Consider the following 14795-nt stretch of genomic DNA (forward strand, 5'->3'; position numbering starts at 1 on the left):
TACAGCCTGGTACACACAGCTGTGGTGCCATATATATTATGGTATATTGTCTCGCTACCCCACCCTGAAGCCATGTGATTGGAATTCTCCCCAGTTTCCTGGTTAGTATGTATCCCTTAACCAATACAGTGGGACAGATTTTCTGATCATTATGTGATGATTATTCTGGTATTAATGGGTAGAAGGATATTGCTGTCGGTCCTTTTTCCTTTACTGGGTCTGGGGTTGTGCTTGTAGAGGAACAACTCCTAGTGAGTCTTCACAAGAAGAGGCTCTTGTCTTAACAAGATTGGTTTATTGCCTGAAAGCAATAACGTGCAAGTTACATTAGCCAGACATTGTTACTATAACTAGTGAGAGATGTAGACAACCCGTCTGTCCTCTTGGCTGGATGGCTGGTTTGTGATGAAAGGTTATACAAACCGCGTGGGTTCAATTCCCACACTGGCTGAGGTTATCATGAAACACGGGGACAAAGTGAGGACTGCAGATGCTGAAGATCTCCAGTCAAGAGTGTTGTGCTGGAAAAGCACAGCAGGCCAGGCAGCATCCAAGGAGCAGGAGAATCAACGTTTCAGACATAAGCCCTTCATCAGGAATGAGGCTTGTGGGCTGGGGGCTGAGAAATAAATGGGAGGGGTGTGGAGCAGGGGGGAAGGTAGTTGGCAAAGCGATAGGTGAATGAAGGTGGGGGAGAACTTGATAGGTCGGAGAGGAGGGTGGTGCTGTTAGATGGGAAGGACAATGGACAAGTCAAGAGGGTGTTCCGAGTTGGAGGCTTGGGAGTGGGATAAGGTAGAGGGAGGGGAAATGGGGAAACTGGTGAAATCCACATTAATCCTTTGTGGTTGCAGGGTCGCAAGACGGAAGATGAGGTGTTCTTCCTCCAGGCGTCGGGTGGTTAAGGTTTGGAGATAGAGGAAGCCCAGGAGCTGCATGTCCTTTCTTGGTGGAGTGGGAGGGGGAGTTAAAGTGTTCAGCCACGGGGCAGTGGGGTTGGTTGGTGCAGGTATCCCAGAGATGTTCTCTGAAATGATCTGCAAATTGGTGTCCTATCTCCCCGATGTAGAGGAGACCACATCAGGTGCAACGGATACACTAGATGACATTGGAAGTACAGTATCATGAAGCACTGTCCTTCTCAACCTCTCCCCTTCCCTGAGGTATGTTGATCCTCAGGTTAAACCACCATCTGTCATCTCTGTTTCTGTATGTTCTGGGAAGACTATGGAGACTTTACCTTTTTACCAAAGCTATTCTCTCAATTTTCCCACCCATATAAGGTGGAGTATAAGGTGGAGTTTAATACAATATACAGCACTACACTTTCAGAACTACTATCTATATATTGTTATTTATGGGAGTTTAATGCCTCGGCCCATTTGTGTTTCTACCTCATAAATAGGTCATTGACTGCTTTGGATGTCCTCAGGTCATGAGGTTACTTAAGAATGAAAGTTCATTTCTTTGTTACTTTATTTAATATTTTTGCCCTTTTCAAAAAAAAAACCTGCTAATGTTGAACAGGAACTGAACTGCTAGTTCTTCGTTAATTGTTCAAGTCTCAAAGCTGATATATTTTGTTTCAGGGAACACAATATTAGCTTTCAGTCTGTTCAGAAGATGAAATGTCACATTGTACAGAGAACAATAAAAAAGCTTTACTAGGAGAAAGGCACAATTTTAAAAAACTTAACTCATCATTCCAAAGTCTTGCCCTTATGACTCAGTTGAATGATTTTTATCATTCCTCTTTGAAGCCACTAGAGGGAGCAGCTTGTAACATAGCTTGCTGTGGATCAAGAAAAAAATCTATCCAGTCAGTGTCTCGCATATACCCCTGCATTCTGCCAATCAAAGTTTCTTCAACACAGGCAAAGCAAATTATCTGCTGTCATTGTCAGTGGTTTGTTATGTCTGGACTGAGAGTTACACATCGACTGCTTATGCCTTTCAACACTGTAAGGTCATGTAACTGAGCTGATCTGATCAAATTGGCCATGAAGGCTAATGGATTAATGTAATAGAACTTAAAATTGCCATAATCATGGACCAGCCCTAGGTATAGTGCCAAATTCTCTCTCTCTCTCTCTCTCTCTCTCTCTCCCTAGATATATATATATATATATTATATATATAGTCTGGATCATATGTGTGCAGTTCATAGAGATGGGATTCACTTTTTTATGCAGGATTGTTACCAATCTGTACAAATGATTGTCTCTTAACAACTGGCTAGACTGGAAACCAGCTCAATGCTGGGAGAGTTCTTTCATGTCAAAGTCACCACAGAATCAGAAGGATCTGGGATCAAACTCCCTGGATTAATCATTAGGCAGAAGATTCAGTGCAGTACTAAGGCCAGAAGTACTGGTGTTTGAACTGGTGTTAAACTACTCATGGAATATTTTTGACCTTATATTAGAAATACCTGCCAATGTTGAACAAGAACTGAACAAACATAAGAAAACAATTATTACTGTTTGGATGTAAAGTATGAAGTCTATTCTTAAATACTGATCAACACTTACTCTCAGTAGCCCTATCTCAAAAAAATTTCTTAACTAGTTATTACTACTTTTGGTCCCATGCTATGCTCAAATGTTTATTTTTCTTTGAGTGTACTAGTTGCTAATGGTGAAGCAGAACTTCAATGGTGAGATGATGGTATGGTATGTATGCTGTGCCTGATGGTAAGTCTATGGTTTGTTACGTACTCATGCGGAAACCAAGCTGTTTCCTTGGCAGTTTTCGTGAGTAGTGATTTGCCAAGATCTCAGGATTAGGGCAAGGAGGCAGAACCCAAGGCTATCAAGGAGGCAGAACCCAAGTCTATCACAGCCAGCATGTTCTGAATCCATCCTGGTCATTGAGTTAATTGAGATAACTGACACCAGTTAAGTTTTCACTTGAGTTAAGATATTCTAATTTATTAGATTAGATTCCCTACAGTGAGGAAACAGGCCCTTCGAACCAACCGGTCCACACCGACCCTCCGAAGAGTAACACACCCAAACCCATTTCCCTCTGACTAATGCACCTGACACTATGGGCAATTTAGTTTGGCCAATTCACCTGACCTGCACATCTTTGGACAGTGGGAGGAAACCGGAGCACCTGGAGAAAGTGCAAACTCCACACAGACAAGGCTGGAATCGAATCCTGGTCACTGGTGCTTTGAGGCAGCAGTGCTAACCACTGACCCACTGTGTTGCCCTCACCAATTGCAGGCTACAAACCAAGAAAACATAACCATTGGATAACACAGCCCCTAAAAAGTGAACTTCATACGAACTGGCAGCAATATGAAGCATACATTCATTGAAATTTAATGCCTTTTTTTAAACCTTATGGTTTGGTTGTGTGGGATTCAGGGCAGCTCAGTTGTTAAACTCAGTTCAATTTTTCTCTCTAATCCAGCTCTAATGGGTGGAGATTTACAATAGTGAAAGCCTCAAAGGGGGAAAAAAATCAAACCTGTTTTAAAAATGTTGAAGTAGTTGTTATTTGACTGAGTTTGTCCTCAGGACCACCTGTATGGGAAGACCAGCTTTGCATCCTAATAATGAAGCAATTATTTGGCATTAAACATGTAGCAGACCAAATATAATGGTCCCAAAAGTGATGATTATAAGCTGTATTTTGCTCTTTTCTTTGGAGAAATGTTTGGTTTTAAAAAAGGGCCGAACTGTGATTTTCAATGATAGGAATGGAGCTGGGGTTTAAATAGGTTTCTTTGTATTCAGAGGGATATTAGCATGACAGCTGCTGAATAGTTCCCATTAACACACATTCAGTGTCCTGGCTGGAGAAGAATTCAATGCACGGTTTATTTTTAGCTGTCGTTTACAAGAGGTTTTAGCATAGCACAAAACATATCCCGAGCAGAAATCCAAACTAATCCCAAATTACACACTTTCCTGATAAAATGATGTCATAGAAATAGTAACACACAACAGAATATTGAAAAGAATAAAAAATACTCCAAGCAGTTCTGATTTGGAACATTTACATTTTACACCATGTTCATTTTACTGAAGTTTCGTCAGTCGCCTCTCTAATATTGTAAAGTACCAACAATTTAAGGAGGCGTTACAAATAATTGGCTTCAGCTCACAGCACTGACAGCATTGTGACATCAAGTGCAAGCCCAGTGTGGTGCATTGGGGGTGGTCATGTTCAGATAAGTAATTTGGCAGAATTACCGATGTTCAGCTAAACTGTATTGCTCTCTCATTAGCATATGGTTCTTTCCCCAGCTGATGGACAAACAGAAGCTCTTGGGAAACAGAGACTTAATATGTACGAGCTTGTGTACATCCTGTTATTTGTGCTACCAGATACTGTAGAAGCATTACAATTCTCTATCTTGCTCTCACTATGATTGTTCTGTCCTCGGTCTGCTGATGCTTCAATAAAGCTCAGTACAAGTTATGAGCTCAATTTTCAGTTAGGCTGTATACACTTCTAAACCCAAAGTTGATTTCAGTGATTTCGGATTGCAATCTCCACACTATCTTGTTTTCAATTTTCATTTCGGGTAGCCAGTGTTCATGAGTATGCTATTCATATCTCCTCATGGCACAGCTTGTGTTTCTTGACTTGTCTTCTACCACTTTGGCCTTGCATCATGAAGCCATTTATCACTTAATGTTGTGCAGAATGTTAGTGAGGCCTCTTTGGGAGTACTGTGTCCAGTTCTGGTCACTCTTTCATCCTGCACAGGCAATTCCTCTTGTTCTCTTTCTGACCCTCCTCTGTTTTGCTGAAAATCCATTACATTTACAACTCTTTCGATTCTGCTGAAAGCCAGTCGACCGGAAATGTTAATCCTGTTTCTCCATCCGCAGATGCTGCCAGACCTGTTGTAATCTGCATCTAGTGCTGTAGAAACTGTCCCTTAAACAGAAATGACGAGATTGGAAAAACTGCATTGGGGAGTCAGTCAAATCGAGAGAGAGAGAGAGGCATCAATTGATTTAGTTTGGGCTTTCAGTTCAAAGTGTTTTGAGTTTGTTCTGGTCAGATACAAAACTGAATCACAATCATTCATTCTTTATCTTGGCACCTGAAAGTTGCAACCTTTAAGATATTCTGAAACTCCGCACTCTACAATACTCCCCCCCTCTTGGCTGTTTAATTATATCAAAAAGACGCATTATCCTGTAACTGCTAAATTTTATTACAAAGTAAACTTTTTGATACTGATGCTAAATATAGTTAGGAGGAAGTGGATTGAATTTTCATCTGGGAGTTGGGAAACAAAATAGGGAAAAGTTTCCCAATCATGACTCCTGGCAGGAAACCACTCATTCACAGGGATACCCCCTTATTTGCATGCAGCCAGATTCTTGGCCCAGTGAACAGGAGAGGGGGCTCTTGAAGCTGAAGGGTCAGTCAAAGGTCTTCCAGGAAGGGCCAGCAATGGAAGGTAAGTAACTGAGAGGTACGTCTTTAATTAAATTGAAGATTCAGCAGCCAGTCTATCACTGCAAGGGAGGAAGTCCTAGAATCATAGAGTCATAGAGATGTACAGCATGGAAGCAGACCCTCTGGTCCAACCCGTCAATGCCGACCAGATATCCTAAATTAATCTAGACCCATCTGGCAACACCTGGCCCATATCCCTCCAAACCTTTCCCATTCATGTACCCATCCAGATGCCTTTTAAATGTTGCAATTGTATCAGCCTCCACCACTTCCCTCTGGCAGCTCATTCCATACATGTACAACCCTCTGCATGAAAAAGTTGCCCCTTAGGTCTCTTTCATATCTTTCCCCTCTCAAACTAAACCTATGCCCTCTAGTTCTGGACTCCCTGACCCCAGGGTAAACCTCTATAAGGTCACCCCTCAGCCTTCGAAGCTCCAGAGAAAACAGCCCCAGTCTGTTGAGCTTCACCCTATAGCTCAAATCCTCCAACCCTGGCAACATCCTTGTAAATCTTTTCTGAACCCTTTCGAGTTTCACAACATCTTTCCAATAGGAAGGAGACCAGAATTACACATGATATTCCAACAGTGGCCTAACCAATGTCCTTTACAGCCGCAACATGACCTCCCAACTCCTGTACTCAATACTCTGACCAATAAGGGAAAGCATACCAAATGCCGCCTTCACTATCCTGTCTACCTGCGACTCCACTTTCAAGGAGCTATGAACCTGCACTCCAAGGTATCTTTGGAGACTGGCAGTTGTTGGTGTTGAGTACTGAGGCTGTTGCCGCGATGCCATCATTGTGGGGGATGCTGGTAGAGTGCGGAAACGTCCATTGTGACGAGGAATGTTCCCGGTTCGACTGGTCCGTGGGTGCTGAGTTTCTGTAAGAAATCCTAGTGTCATGACAGAAGCCGGACAACTGAACAACCAGGAACACTACAGCAACACTCCCTAGGACCTTACCATTAAGTGTATAAGTCCTATTCTGATTTGTGTTTCCAAAATGCAGCACCTCACATTTATCTAAATTAAACTCCATCTGCCACTCCTCAGCCCATTGGCCCATCTGATCAAGATCCCGTTGTTATCTGAGGTAACCTTTTTCGCTGTCCACTACACCTCCAATTTTGGTGTCATCTGAAAACTTATTAACTATATATCTTATGCTCATAACCTAATCATTTATCTAAATGCTGAAAAGTAGAGGGCCCAGCACTGATCCTTGTGGCACTCCACTGGTTACAGGCTTCCAGTGCAAAAAACAACCCTCCACCACCATCTTCTGCCTGCTACCTTTGAGCTAGTTCTGTATCCAAATGGCTAGTTCTCCCAATATTCCATGAAATCTAACCTTGCTAATCAGTCTCCCATGGGGAACCTTGTCGAACGCCTTACTGAAGTCCATATAGATCACGTCTACCACTCTGCCCTCATCAATCCTCTTTGTTACTTCTTCAAAAATCTCAATCAATGTTCGTGAGACATGATTTACTGCGCCATGTTGACTTTCCCTAATCAGTCCTTGCCTTTCCAAATACAAGTAAATGCTGTCCCTCAGGATTCCCTTCAACAATTGTTTTTTCAAGGCACCCAAACAAAGCCTCTTGGCCTGCTTGGAGTGCTGCCAACTTACTCACCTCTAAGAGGGAACCTCTAGGTCCAACTGGCCCCCACTGCTTGGAGAACTGGCCTCCTTTATTTGCCCTTATTAAGTCTGATCAGCCACTGTCTGTAGATGTATAGCTTAGTCAGCACTGACATCACCTTCTCTAAAATAATCTGGAGACAGATGGATATGGAAAAGCAACATGCTGACCAACAAGACTAATCATCAGCCCTTCCTTCTTCCTCAGTCCTGATGAAGGGCTTTTCCCCGAAACGTCTATTTTCCTGCTCCTCGGATGCTGCCTGACCTGCTATGCTTTTCCCGCACCACTCTAATCTAGACTCTGATTTCCAGCATCTGCAGTTCTCACTTTTGCCTTCCTTCTTCCCATCCAACCCAGTATCATTAACCATGAATTGTTGGGTCAAGACTGGTGATAATGGAAAATCATCCATAACCTCATGACTTATTTTTCTCAAAGTTCTATTTGCATTTTATTTTCCTTTCCCTCCTTCACCCTTCGACTTTCTCATTGCTGACCCATCAGGGCTGCCAAGTGTGACTTACGAATTATGGTGGCTCTTTGTGTTCAAATGGTGACCTGTTTTGATATATGCCATTCTGAAAGCTAAACAAAGCTCTGCATCGTTCAGGGGATTTGTGGGCTTGTCACTCTAAATGGCAATAAATGTCACTTCCAGCATTTGTCCAGACTCAATAGCTCTCAGCCTGGTTTAACAGCTGAGATCAATGGATTAAGAAGATTATAATAATTTCTTGCAATGTTCGACATCGAAATATTGTTACAAGGGAAATGTTCTAACTGCACAGTTTGTGGAACATTTTAAACAAATGATTTGTGTCAGCATTTAGAATCCACGGATGGAGGTCCATAAGTAATCACTTCTAATTGTCAGGAAGTGTATCACAATGAATTTTGCAGAAATGTGTTTGACAGTATTATTTTGCGGTCCATTTGTATACGATCCTGTTTTGTGTTTCACCCTGCTGACTTGAAGAAGCAGTATTTTGTTTCCGCAGTTGCGTTTTGTTCCTCAATTAGCTGACTAATTTGCATAGCTCCTTTACTACTGGAGTTTAGACCTAGTTTTGGAAGCAGCACTACATACTTCCCAGCCACCAGCAGCCCGAAGTCTGCGCTCCAGTCTCCAGGCTGTTCTATAAATCCAGTCTCTTCATGTAGAACCTCCCAGATCCAACATGAAAGTAACTATCTTCATGTTCCAATTCTGATGTGAATAACAACATTTTATAAAAGCCTGCTTCTCCAATCTTTTAATTACTAGTGAACAAAATCAATGATAAAAAACAACAAAAAAAAATTAAGCCCTTCCGTTTTTCTACAGCTCAACGAAGTGACCAAGTCATGGATATTTGATTTCTGGAGATTCTAAACCAATCTGGAGAGTTAGGAGAAACTGAGGACTGCAGACGCTAGAGATCAGAGTCAGAAAGTGTGGTGCTGGAAAAACACAGCCAGTCAGGCAGCGTCCGAGGAACAGGAGAGTCAACATTTCGAGCATAAGCTCTTCATCGCATTCCTGATGAAAAGCTCATGCTCAAAACGTCTTCTCTCCTGTTCCTCAGATGTTGCCTGACTGGCTGTGCTTTTCCAGCACCACACTTTTTTTTCAATCTGGAGTGTTGGCAGCTTTGATGGCAGTATTCAGATTATCCAGTATGAGATACAGGGATGACTTGGAAATATATAAATGTCAGATTCATCAGCCGTACTCACGAGGTAGAGCAAAACATCACCTGTTCACAACGCAATGCCATCCAGGCTCTCAAAACTAATCACAACATTGTCATCAAACCAGCAGATAAGGGAGGAGCCATTGTCATTCAGAATAGAACAGATTACTGCAAGGAAGTGTACCGACAACTGAACAACCAGGAACACTACAGGCAACTACCAGCTGATCTGACCAAAGAACACACCCGAGAATTTAACACACTGATCAGAACTTTAGATCCAGTCCTTCAGAGCTCCCTACGCGCCCTCATCCCACGTACTTCTCGTGTAGGGACTTCTACTGCCTTTCAAAGGTACACAAAGCCAACACACCAGGACTTCCCATCGTGTCAGGCAATGGGACCCTATGTGAGAATCTCTCCGGCTATGTGGAAGGCATCTTGAAACCTATTGTACAGGGGATCTCCGGCTTCTGTCATGACACTAGGATTTCTTACAGAAACTCAGCACCCACGGACCAGTCGAACCGGGAACATTCCTCGTCACAATGGACGTTTCCGCACTCTACACCAGCATCCCGCACAAGGATGGCATCGCGGCAACAGCCTCAGTACTCAACACCAACAACTGCCAGTCTCCAAACACCATCCTACAGCTCATCCACTTTATCCTTGATCATAACGTCTTCACCTTTGACAACCAATTCTTCATCCAGACACACAGAACAGCCATGCGGACCAAATTTGCACCTCAATATGCCAACATTTTTATGTACAGGTTCGAACAAGACTTCTTCTCTATGCAGGATCTCCAACCAACGTTGTACACCAGGTACATTGATGACATTTTCTTCCTCTGGACCCATGGCATGGCGAGGAGTCACTGATAAAACTACACAGTGACATCAACAAGTTTCATCCCACCATCAAACTCACCATGGACTACTCTCGACTATCTGTCTCATTCTTGGACACATGCGTCTCCATCAAGGATGGACACCTCAGCACCACACTCTACTGCAAACCCACAGACAACCTCACAATGCTACACTTCTCCAGTTTCCACCCAAAACATATTAAAACAGCCATCCCCTATGGACAAGCCCTACGCATACATCGGATCTGCTCAGGTGAGGAGGAAAGTGACGGACACCTGGAAGTACTCAAGGATGCCCTCACAAGAACGGGGTACGATGCTCAACTCATCGACCGCCAGTTCCGACGTGCCATAGCAAGGAACCGTAATGACCTCCTCATGAGACAGACACGGGCTGCAACTGACAGGGTACACTTCGTTGTTCAGTGTTTCCCAGGAGCTGAAAAATTACGTCATGTTCTTCGTGACCTGCAACACATTATCAATGAGGATGAGCACCTCACCAAGACCTTCCCCACACCTCCACTACTTGCCTTTCAACAACTGCCAAACCTCAAACAGACTATTGTTTGTAGCAAACTGCCCGGCTCTCAGGACAACTCCATACAACCCTGTCACGGTGGACGCTGCAAGACGTGTCAGATTGTGGACACAGATACCACTATTACGCGTGGGAACACCTCTCACCTTGTACATGGCAGGTACTCATGTGACTCAGCCAACATTATCTATCTTATACGTTGCAGGCAAGGATGCCTGGAGGAATGGTACATTGGGGAAACCGATCAAAGGCTACGACAATAGATGAATGGGCACCGCACAACAATCAACAGACAGGAGGGTTCCCTCCCAGTTGGGGAACACTTCAGTGGTTCAGGAGATTCAGCCTCAGACCTTCGGGTGACCATCCTCCAAGGTGGACTTCGGGACAGGCAGCAGAGAAAAGTGGCCAAGCAGAGGCTGATAGCTAAGTTCGGTACCCATAGGGAGGGCCTCAACCGGGACCTTGGGTTCATGTTACATTACAGGTGATCACCATTGCACTACACACACACACAGATATTCCTACACACACACACACACTCTCACATACACACGGACACAGATGCGCACACAGACACCCACACACACCCTTATAGACACATGCACCCCCTCACAGACTTAAGACACTCTGCACACACACACACACACACTCACTCACTCACTCACTCACACACACACTCACTCACTCACTCACTCACTCACTCACTCACTCACTCACTCACTCACAAACCCCACCCCAGACAGACAGACAAAGACCCACATGTGCACATATATTTTGTGGGGTGAATTTGTACTTGCAGAGTTACATTGTACTTTGTTCAAAAACTGCATGCATTCATGTAGAACTCTGAGCTCAAAAACTGCATGAATCTATGTAAAACTCTGTTATCTCACTTTTTAGATTAGAATCAATCTAAACATCATGGCATAGACAGAGAACACAGGGGGCCAACACCTTCAACATATTGTCTAGCTATCACCATTGTTAACAGCTAACCCGAGAATGCAACTTTAAAAAAAAGGTTTTGTGATTTACACATGAAAGAAGTGAAACTATCACTGTATTCTAACAGATGAAAGGCTTAACAGACAATCAATTTTTCAATGTATAATTTCAGTTACATCACACTGTAAATTTTTGCTATAAATTCTGTGTTATGATCGAGCCCTCCACTATCACCTAATGAAGGAGCGTCGCTCCGAAAGCTAATGTGCTTCCAATTAAACCTGTTGAACTATAACTTGGTGTTGTGTGATTTTTAACGAGATACAGGGAGTATGTGCTATTCTCTTTCCTTCAGGAATTTGCAACTTATCGGGCTGCTGGCAATTGCTTATATGTTTGGGCTGTGTGGGATATTAAAGAAGGCCACAGTGGCACAGTGGTTAGCACTGCTGCCTCACAGCGCCAGAGACCTGTGTTCAATTCCCGCCTCAGGCGATTGACTGTGTGGAGTTTGCACATTCTCCCCGTGTCTGCGTGGGTTTCCTTAGGGTGCTCCGGTTTACTCCCACAGTCAAAAAGCGTGCAGGTTAGGTGAATTGGCCATGCTAAATTGCCTGTAGTGTTAGGTGTAGGGGAATGGGTCTGGGTGGGTTGCGCTTTGGTGGGTCGGTGTGGACTTGTTGGGCCGAAGGGCCTGTTTCCACACTGGAAGTAATCTAAATCTAAAATCTAAAATCTAAATCTAAATATGTTCTTTGAGGAGTGTCATGTCTTAGAGATCATTAAGCAGAGCCAGTCAAATTATTGTATCTTGCAAAAGAAAAACATTCATAATTGCAGGTCACACAGCACCGTAACAGAACAGTGGTTGTGACAATGAGTAAAAGAAGTGCCTTAGACAGTGAGTAGTAGGGCATTGAGACAGCCAATTGAAGACTGGATATTTCTGTCAACCAGCAGGGAAAGCAAAAACATGGATAACTCCCATACCTTACGTACTTACCATTGCAAGAGTTAATATGTCTAAAAAAGGCAATCATCACTTAAAAAATCAGAGCTTTCATCGAGGCATGTCATTTTGTAAAAGGGAAAGTTAATCCTGAGCATCTTTATCCACATTGTATGCATCATTACAATCAAAGACTTCAGTTTAACTTGTTGGTTTTGATCCAGGAAGACAATTAAAAATTGCAAATGCTGAAAATTTCCATGCTTTCCAGACAGTCTGCTCAAATCTCAAGTACCTTACGTCAGTCAAGGAAAAAATGTTTTTTTAAAAATGTATTCTTGTCTTTAATCCTGTAGGATACCATGGGGTCAGTAATTTAAAGAGAATAGAGACTAGCAAATATAAAGAATAAATGTGAATTGATGTCTTGAGGCCTTAGTGCCTGTTATCACCTTCTGTTGATTGTAAGTTCTGTGAACAACCTAATATTCAGTAAAGAATATTTCATGTCTCCAAATCTACAGGAGACAAAAGGGTTTATCATAAATTTATCAATGTCCATTTCTCTGGGCAATGATTGAATTTCATCTTGTACCGATTCTCTTTCCCTTTCTCTTGTTCCGCCTGTTGGATAATGATTACCATTGTAAGCAATATTTTCTGGTCTCCCGCACAGATGAATAGAGTCAACCTCTGATGTTTCACTTGCCTGTTCTACCAAATTGTAGAGTCTTTATTGTCAGCCTCTTGATCTATTGCCTTATGATCTGAATCCACTAGATTGGCAGTTTATACGACATGAAAAGTGCGATGTCCTTATTCAATTTTGGAAAGGATGAAAGATGACAGAAGTGTTAAGTTGTAATGGTTTGGGAGCGGAGGGGGGGGGGGGGGGGGGGGAACGGGTAAGGTTGTGTAGGAGGAGGAAGAAAAAAATTGGATACATCAGTAGAGGGAATGATTTCTTCCTGTGTGTTAGTTTAGGGACTACTTGTATCAAGGGCACAGAGCTGACATATGTTTGACACAACAAAGCTGCCGCGCTTGAAGGGAAAATGCACAACCGAGCTTATGTTTTGCTACTCATGAATTTGAAGAACAACTTCCATTTATGTAATGCTTTTCACTAATCCAGTAGTGCTCCAAATCACTTTATAACCAATGAAACATGTTTGTTCACCATTGTAATTGAGTAAAATGGCTTGAAAGTACCTTGGGTACAGAATTGCTTAGGAATTCTGCCAACAGGATTGCCTTCAAATGGTGAGCACCAGAAGGATATTGGATCATTTGTATTTTTACCATGTGGGACTGGTACAACAAATTTTGTGTTTCTTGTCAATTTACATTTGAAGAGTTGACTGCTGGCAGACATTTTCCACTGGAAAAAGTATCAGTTTTCACAAAATTAATCCTGAGAAGATTCAAAATGAGAGAACATACCTAGTTTCAAACTGAGACAGATTACTATTCTAACGTATTCCCTATTACTGAATTTTTAAAAAAGTTTTTTTAAAAAAAGCGTTTTTTCTTATTCAGGTTTTATCTCACAGACTAACTTATAATAATTTTCCACCAATATGTGGTGCCTGAGACTTCAATGGCTTAGCAAACTACTGTTTGGGTGTTATGTTCTGAGTAGGCTTAGCTGTAACTGCACTCCTTTATTGCCTTCTTAACCTCGTTGGCAGTCCTGATCACGTTGGGTCTTGTGCACCTCAGGTTTATGACTTAGCCATAATCTCAACAAGAGAGTAATAGCTTGTTGGAACCTCACTGCATGGCCGGAATGCTTTCTCAGAATTGCTTCAGTCTGCCCTTATTTGTGCTTGCACCAGTACAAGACAGTCCAGTTGACCTGTCATGGGTTTCTCTTGGAGAGAAATATTGACCTACAATTTAAATTCAGAAACTGGAAAAGCTTCCCATTAATCCAGAGCACTTCCCATCACCCGAAAATATTTTATACCCACTGCAGCTGCACAGTTCGGCCTTCATGTCAATGGCTAAATGGCGTGAAGGAGGCCCTGTTGTCTTTGTGTTTCTCACTCTTGGTTACAAAGTACCCCACATATCGTGCCTATTTGCAAAGGAAAAATTGATAACATCAGCAAAACAATACCACACTGTTAATTCATTAGTCACACAGATGCCCCGCATGGAAACAGACCCTTAGGTCCAACTTGTCCATGGTGACCTAACATCCTAACCTAATCTAGTTCCATTTCACAGCACTTGGCCTGTATCTCTCTAAACCTTTCCTATTCATATACTCATCCAGATGCCTTTTAAATGTTGTAATTGTACCAGCCTCCACCACTTCGTCTGGCAGCTTGTTCTATACATGCACCACCCTCTGCGTGAAAATGTTTGCAAGGTTTTTTTCTAATTACACAGGAACAAAAGGAAATAGTAAATGAATCAGTGCAGCATTTGATTTATACATACTGTAAATTGTTTATAAAGTAACAAAGGTTGTAATTTTTCCAGTTGTTTAGAAATGGTTGAAAAGTAGGGAGGGCTGGTAAAGTGAGGGGTAGATGGAGGGAACCCCGACATGCCCTTGTTGCCTGGGAACACTGTTAGTGCTGACCAATCAATTGATTGCACCAGAAGGAAAAACTAGGTGAAGGATACATACTCCACTTGCATGCCTCAAAATGGAGGTCCACTACGACTAGAACATTAATTTCCAAATACTGCTCACTTTTTTTCTTTC

The 14795-nt window shown here is 42.5% G+C and overlaps 1 protein-coding gene and 1 pseudogene across 4 annotated transcripts in view; one reads left to right on the forward strand and one right to left on the reverse strand.

The window, feature by feature from the left end:
• LOC122555786 (ephrin type-A receptor 3) overlaps nucleotides 1–14795 on the forward strand; it is a 441127-nt gene that overhangs the window by 134834 nt on the left and 291498 nt on the right. The window lies entirely within an intron of this gene.
• On the reverse strand, nucleotides 13636–14074 carry LOC148148341 (large ribosomal subunit protein eL24 pseudogene; annotated as a pseudogene).

This window comes from Chiloscyllium plagiosum, unplaced genomic scaffold (assembly GCF_037043375.1).
Source record: "Chiloscyllium plagiosum isolate Xiang-an unplaced genomic scaffold, Cpla_swu_hap1 HiC_scaffold_13, whole genome shotgun sequence".
In the NCBI taxonomy this organism is placed as follows: Eukaryota; Metazoa; Chordata; class Chondrichthyes; order Orectolobiformes; family Hemiscylliidae; genus Chiloscyllium; species Chiloscyllium plagiosum.